We start from the raw sequence: 5,610 nt of genomic DNA, 5'->3' as shown, positions 1-5,610 counted from the left end.
TCCCGAAGAAGTTCTTTCTTGGATAACTCACTGCCTCGCTTTAAGGCAGCTTTTAAACTGAGTAGTCTGGATCTACCATCTCCATTCCCCTGTCTCCGTTTTCTCTTAAACCAATATAACCCATTCACTGCTTCCACCATTGTACTCTCCTCAAGATTGCCAGGGCCACTAGCTTGTCCCCAGCCAGCCCACTTCAGAGGCCCCTCGCAGACCTCACTCCTCTCAAACCTTCACTGGCATGCATCTGGCTCTACGCATCACGTTAAGTTTCCTCCATTCTCTCTTTCCTCTGTAAGAACGAGGACTCAAAAGTCTACAAAAGAGGAGCAGGTGGCGGGGAGGGTTCCTTTCATGTCTGTGGTTCCCGCACTTTGGCGGCGTAGTGTTAACTCCGGTGAGCCATGGCACCCTCCCTTTGGAATGCCACCTCCAGGGTGTGCTCTGAGCTATGGCACAATTTCAAAAACACTTTCCACCACCCAGCCCAGCTGCCAAGGTATTTCTTCGGAAGAACCTTTTGGTTTTGACCAACTTGGCAGAAGATGGGGTTTTGATCTGATGGCAAATAAGATCAGAACTGTCATGCCTCGTGACCCGGCCAGGCATGGGAAGGTTAATGTCAGCAGTCTGGGACAGAGGAAAAGGGGTCGCAACTTGGAACTAGACCTTCCCAATAGGAGTGGAGCAGGGAGTAGGGAGATGAAGTCAGCTGTAGGTGATGGGGTGGAAGTGATGTCTAGTCCTGTGTTGTCCAATATGATGATCATTAAGGATAGGTACCTATTTAAATTAAAATAAAGTAAAATTAAATATTTAGCCCCTCAGTTGCATTAGCCACCTTGCAAGTACTCAATAGTCACATATGGCTAGTGGGTGCCATATTGAACAACGCTGATACAGAATGTGTCCGTCATTGCAGAAAGTTCCATTGGACAACACTGATTTTAGACCATGGGATAGAAAAGAATCAAAATAAGCAGCTGGCTAAGAGAAAGAGACAGGCAAGCTCATTGGCAATGTCAGGCCAGAGGAGATAACATCGCAGGTGTACGCAGGGAGGCAGCAGGGTGGGAAAGCACTGTAAAAATGTCCACCTTCCACTCTCCGTGTGCATCTCCAGCATAAATGTTAGGGCTATTGCATCGGAGCCACATGTGTTTCCCTAAAGCACAATGCAAACCTTCAGGGAAGAAACATGTCCTCAGATAGGAAACCCATGCTAGGGCTGACATGAGGAAAGTGGGAGACAGTCTTCTTTCTCATCGCATATTAGTGTCTTGAGTCTAGGCGGAAGACTGGGGAGTAGATGTTTGGAATGGAGATCGAGGGATTAGATGTAGAGGAGGGAGTTAGAACTACCACTTGGAGCAGGGAGAAAGGACAGGCTAAATATATAAATTTGGGACTCAGTTGTAGTCACCCAAAAGTCCTTCTGTCATTGCCACTTCTGGATCTAAAAGTTTAGATGGTTTATTAACTTTCCTCTTATTTCTGTGTAATACAGTGATGAGCATTGCTTTGCTAATTATTTCCGTGGAGATGAGTCCTTTAAACCATGAATAAAGAGAGTGTCTATACAGAACAATGCTTATGCCCTGTGCTCAAGAAAGAGACCTGGAAAATCTTCATTCTAATCTGATTCACTCTTTAAATTGTAAATTCCAGAATGTAGCCTCAGGCACGTCTGGATCCAGGTAGTTAAAATCAAATTGTCATCAGAAATCTGTGTCTCTCTTCCTCTTGGCTCTGCTTCTCTTTGTACTGGTGTCATCCTCAGGCTTTCTCCATGTCCCGTCAAGGTGGGCACATAGCAAGCAGCTCCAAGGCTGAACACTGCCGATTCCCAATAATTTCAACAAGAGTTCCAGTGGGGCTGACCTTCATTGGCCTGACATGAGCTCCCGCCCATTCCTGAGCCAGTGACAGGTCTCCAGAAATGCTCTGATTAGCCAGGCCTGATCATGTGCCATACATATCTGACACAGTGGTGGAGTCAGCTTCGCCCTGTCCACCAGGCCTCTGAGTGGGGATGAAGTAGTTCTACAAAGTAATATGAACAAGGAAAATGGATGCTAGGCTGACAGAAACCACAGCTGCCCACTACACAGTCTTCAGTTAATGATAGTTATTATTACTATGAAACAATAGCAGAAAGGTTAAGCTATTGTAGTAAAATTGGTATACATTATATATTTCAGGTTTACAACACTGTAATTCAATAGTTATATGTACTACATAGTGATCATCTCTGTGAGTCTAGTTACCATCCATTACAATACAGTTGATCTCCTTCACCAATTTCACCCCCCTCCCAAGACGACATTTACTGGAAGGGTGAGGAAGGCTTTGTGGTACAAAGTAAGGTCTCAATAAATGTTTATGGAAAGAAAAATTCACGAGGGAGTAAATAGGAACATACATTAAAATGTAATTTGTTCTATGGGGAAAGAAAAGGAGTCAGAATGAGGGCACAATTTTAATGAGCCTAGGAAAAGAGCCAGGAAACGAAGGATAGGAATAAATGGCACATTTCTGAAAGGAGTTCCTTCGAGACAGGGCAAGGGCTGTTTAATTAACATGTAAAACTACTGCGGAGGAAGGGAGGGCATACGGACTCTCCAAGGTTTGCTGCTGACACAAAGCTCTGGAGTAGGGATGGGAGGGACGATGGGAAGTTCTCAGGAGCCTGACATGAGTAAAGAAGTAGTAACGGAGCTTCAGTGAGGAGAAGGCAAGAAGGTGACTCTAGGGATCCCATTCCAAATACTGTCCATGAAACTGAGGAAGTCAAGCCACCGCTTACGACCAAGGGAAAGACCTGGAATTTCGTGTAGACTGGATCTTGAGAACTTCAGTGCAAGATAGTTCTAGACAGAAACACAGGTGAAATTCTGGGGCCTCGGAATAATAGTTTGAAGACCAAAAGGCCCATAAAAGAGTGCACTTCTGGCCCAGTCACACGGAGCATGGAGGAGGTCTGAGAAATGGCAATTAAAATATTTGAAAGATTGGTTATAGAGCTCAGATAACAGAGATAGGGGCTTTTAAGTCGGAAAAGCAAAGATCAATGTACATGACATGATGAGCGCACAAAATGCAAACTTGCTCATCAAATTTAAATTCTGAGATTGAAATCTGGGTGACATGAAATTTGATCAAAGGAAGGCCTGAGTCTCAGTTTCTCCTCTATGTGGTGGAGAAAATAGTGATTAAATCACAACTGTGATGAGGACTGGAGTAGATCAATTAGGTGACAGTATCTGACACAGAGAAGGTACAGGTCAAGCTAAAGCAATCCGGAGTCCCCAGGTGATTCTCAATGACATGGTACTGTCCGTAGCACATGAGATCTGGAGTCAGGAGACATGTCAGGAGACATGAGTGTGAGTCTAGACTCCCCTCCAGTCTTCATGTTCCCCACCCCTAAAAGGCAACAACAATCTCTACCTCACAGGGCCATTATGATACTGAAATGAGATCCTGCATTCATTCGAGTCTAGACTCCCCTCCAGTCTTCATGTTCCCCACCGCTAAAAGGCAACAACAATCTCTACCTCAAGCCATTATAATACTGAAATGAGATCCTGCATTCATTCAACAAGCATTTATTGAATGCCTACTACTGCCTACTATGTACTTACCAGACAGCGGGCTAGATGCTGGGTGGGGATAAATGATGAATAAGAAGAAGTCCAGTCCTTAGGCTGTGTTCCTTCTGAGATATCTAGGGGATAATCTCTTCCTTACCTTTTCCGACTTCTAGGAGCCACCCGTATTCCTCCCGGTTGCATCACTTTGACTTCTGCTGCCATTGTCACACCACTTTCACTGACTTCAACCATCCTGGCTTCCTCTTATAAGGACCCTTGTGATTATACTGGGCCCACCCAGATAATCTAGGATAACTTCCCTACCTCCAAATCCTTAATTTAATCATTCAAGTCCCTATTGCCACGTTAGGTTCTGGGGACTGGGATGTGGATATCTTTGGGGGACATTGTTCAGTCTACCACAGCACTCCTGGGCTATACAGTAGGAAATGGAATATTCTTAGAGGCCAGGAAGCAGATTAGGCTACTTTCGAACACCAACTTGCTGATGGTATTCTATTAAGTCAAGCCTGGTGGGGAGGGGAGCAGAGTGAGTATCTGAAGGCTGATTGCAGATGCCCCTTCAGATTATATTGTCACACGGTACACCCCTGTAAAATCATAAAGGGAATACTAAGCAACACGTGAGGGTACTGGCTGCTGCCATTCAGGAGCTCTGAGACCTCAGGGGGGGATATTATATCTCTAAGCCCCAAACTCTACCTAAATCAATGGGGATAAATAGAACAACCTCGGAGAGTTGGAGTGAGGATCAATGAAAATATCATCCATGAAATCACCTAAGACAGTGCCTGATCCTCAATAAATGTCTAAATTCGAATTCATCCCGTCCTCTTTCTCTGTCCCTTTTCCTGTGGCCACTGCCTCTGTCCAGGCCTCTCAGAAACTTTCATTGCTTGACAATTATGCCACATGCCTCAGCCTGGCAGTAGTTCGGAGCAACAGCTTTGAAGCCCTGCAAACGAAATCTGGAGCAAGTCTTTTAAGCTGCGCGAACTTCAATCTCCTCCTTCGTACAATGGGGATAAAATCGTCTGTGGAAACAGGTTGTCCTAAGGATTAAGTGAGATGATGAATGGAGAACGCTTAGCACAGTGTCAGGCACGATTAAAAAAGAAAAAAAAAAAGTAGTGTTATTCTTCTCAAGAGGGCTGACCTCCTTTCAGTCTCCTCATTTTCTACGTTCCTTCCAGCAACAAGGCCTCCCGAAGGCAGGTCTTGAACTCATATGTACCTGAAGAGTACTGTTTCTAAACACTCCCCTCCGCCTCCGATATTCTCAGTGTTTCCTATACTATTCATTCTCAGACTTCAGTTCTACTCTGCTTCCCAGTAACTTATTCAGCTTCACTAGCCCTCTCAGTTATGGCTATTTATGCAGGCCTCTACGTCAATACTGGACGAGATCCTTGAGGAAAGGAGTTTTTCCTGCATCTTCGGTTGCAAAAGTACTTCCTTTCTTTGCCTGGCCTCAATTTCCTTATTTAGAATGAGTCCATTGGACTGCAATGGCTGAAAGGGCCCTTCCAGCTCTGTTATCTTAAACTGAATTTAACTGGCAGAGACTTAGATCACCCAGTCTACCTCTCTCCTTTTCCAGAAGGGGAAACTGAGGGCCCAAGAAGGGCTTCACTTGATGCTATTCTCTCTCTGGCCTCCGGGTCAGGGCTTCTTGGAGGGCATACAGCCTTGTTTTCCTAACTAGATGAGGGGAGACACGCGGCGTCTCCAGGGCTCGGGGCGCCGGAAACACGTGTGTGCTCACCTACGTGTACACACGTGAGCATACCTACAGCAGCAGGGGGCGCTCAGGCCGGCAGGGGGCAGCACAGACCCGGTTTGCAATTACCCGGCGCAGCCCCGAGGGAGGAGGGCGTGCTGCAGTCCCAGCGGCGGTGGCGGTAGCTGGAGGTGCAGCCTCCCAGGTGGGAGGCGGGGGCTGCGGGCGCAGGAAAAGGCGCTGGGGAGCGGGGCTCTGGGCAGGGCCTCCTCCGGCCCC

The sequence above is a fragment of the Pteropus alecto genome, unplaced genomic scaffold (genome assembly GCF_000325575.1).
Source record: "Pteropus alecto unplaced genomic scaffold, ASM32557v1 scaffold111, whole genome shotgun sequence".
NCBI classification, from domain to species: Eukaryota; Metazoa; Chordata; class Mammalia; order Chiroptera; family Pteropodidae; genus Pteropus; species Pteropus alecto.
The sequence above is the reverse complement of the archived record's forward strand: the minus strand, read 5'-3'. Positions refer to the sequence as shown.